Source organism: Galeopterus variegatus, unplaced genomic scaffold (assembly GCF_000696425.1).
Source record: "Galeopterus variegatus unplaced genomic scaffold, G_variegatus-3.0.2 Scaffold28778, whole genome shotgun sequence".
Classification (NCBI taxonomy): Eukaryota; Metazoa; Chordata; class Mammalia; order Dermoptera; family Cynocephalidae; genus Galeopterus; species Galeopterus variegatus.
The window spans coordinates 1-1,908 of NW_007754889.1; the positions used below are offsets into that span (position 1 = coordinate 1).

General features: G+C 34.3%; 1 long non-coding RNA gene across 1 annotated transcript; it reads right to left on the bottom strand.

The window, feature by feature from the left end:
* Window positions 1-558: 558 nt before the first annotated feature.
* LOC103583813 lies at window positions 559-1,765 on the bottom strand. The gene is made up of 2 exons (XR_549900.1): window positions 1,325-1,765; window positions 559-892 (listed from the first exon to the last, which is right to left on the bottom strand). It is a non-coding gene; the product is annotated as an uncharacterized LOC103583813 (long non-coding RNA).
* Between the last annotated feature and the right edge of the window lie 143 nt (window positions 1,766-1,908).

Genomic DNA, 1,908 nt, shown 5'->3' on the forward strand with positions numbered 1-1,908 from the left:
CAAGCAAACAGAAAGGACATTGTTGGGGGGAGGGAGGAGAGGGAGGAGGGAGGGAGGTTTTTGTAAGGGGCAACAATAATCAACCAAAATGCATATCGACAAAACAAAATAAAAAAATAAAAAAAAATAAAAGGACTACGGAAAAACAAAACAAAACATATATATATATATTTTGTATCCTAAAAAAAAAAGGAAGTTTATAAAGTCATCTAGCTGGGGTGGGCTGGGTGTGTTGTAATGCAAACAGAGCACACACACAATGGCTCAACAAGGAAATAATTTCTTATACAATGTATAAATGGAGGGTTTCAGATAGTGGTGAGAATGTCTGGTTTTAATTCCTTCTATTTTAAATTAGGGTGGATTGCTCCCACCTGTGGTCTCCAACTCCACCCAAGAGTCATCTTCATTCAGTCCCAGAGAACATGAGAACTCAGGAACTGAATGGAAATTTTTATTTTGGTGCGTGAACTGGAAGTAATGTTCATCAGTTATATCTACATTCCCCCAAACAGAGTTAAATTACATGGTCATCTACCCAATCATGGAATGCTCAGATTGCATGCTATGCATACAAGAGAAAAGTGTGGTTTTATTTTAAAAAGACACAGTCCAATCCGTACAGAATTTCTCCCCTCTGTAAATTCCCTAATGCCTGCTATGATGTGATTCCTTTTTTATTTGTTTATTTATTTTTTTTGTATGTAGCTTGTATAGGGATCCTTTGTGTTATGAGCACAATGCTATAAGTAACAATACTGTAACCATAGCCAGCCTTGAGACTTCTGAGAAAAGATGTTTTCAGACTCAATACTGTCATCCCTCCATATCTGATGGTAAAAATTCTGGTGATTCAAGCAACTACTTATCAAAAATCCTCAAAAATAAAAATGTAAATAAATGAANGAAGTAATGTTCATCAGTTATATCTACATTCCCCCAAACAGAGTTAAATTACATGGTCATCTACCCAATCATGGAATGCTCAGATTGCATGCTATGCATACAAGAGAAAAGTGTGGTTTTATTTTAAAAAGACACAGTCCAATCCGTACAGAATTTCTCCCCTCTGTAAATTCCCTAATGCCTGCTATGATGTGATTCCTTTTTTATTTGTTTATTTATTTTTTTTGTATGTAGCTTGTATAGGGATCCTTTGTGTTATGAGCACAATGCTATAAGTAACAATACTGTAACCATAGCCAGCCTTGAGACTTCTGAGAAAAGATGTTTTCAGACTCAATACTGTCATCCCTCCATATCTGATGGTAAAAATTCTGGTGATTCAAGCAACTACTTATCAAAAATCCTCAAAAATAAAAATGTAAATAAATGAAACAATTCTACAACTGAAAAACAACACAGTATAACATCTATTTACATAGTATTCACATTTTTTCCATTATTATAAGTAATCTACACAAGACGTAAAGTACACAGCAGGAAGTGAATTGGTAATACACAAACACTACACCATTTATACAAGGGACTTGAGCATCAGCAAATTTTTATATCAATAGGGGATCCTCAAGAAAATCTTCAATACCTGAGGAGAACTGTATATTTATAGGTCTTCTTCTTGATATAAGTTCTCTAATGTCTTGAGGTATGACTTCAGGCAAAATCTTTTCCCATACAAATTACATTCACTGAGATTTTCCTTTGTGTGAATTCTTTTCTGTCTGTTAGGGGGAATTCACTACAAGGCCTGTCTTGTATCCTGATGATTTCTAAACTGTGACTTTGTCAAAAAAAAACAAAAAAACCCAAAACTTTTTCCACCAAAAAAAACAAAACTTTTTCCACATTCATTACATTCATACAGCTTATCACCTTTGTGAATTCTGTGATGCATGCTGAGGTGTGACTTTTGGTTAAAAGCTTTTCCACATTCTTTACATTCATATG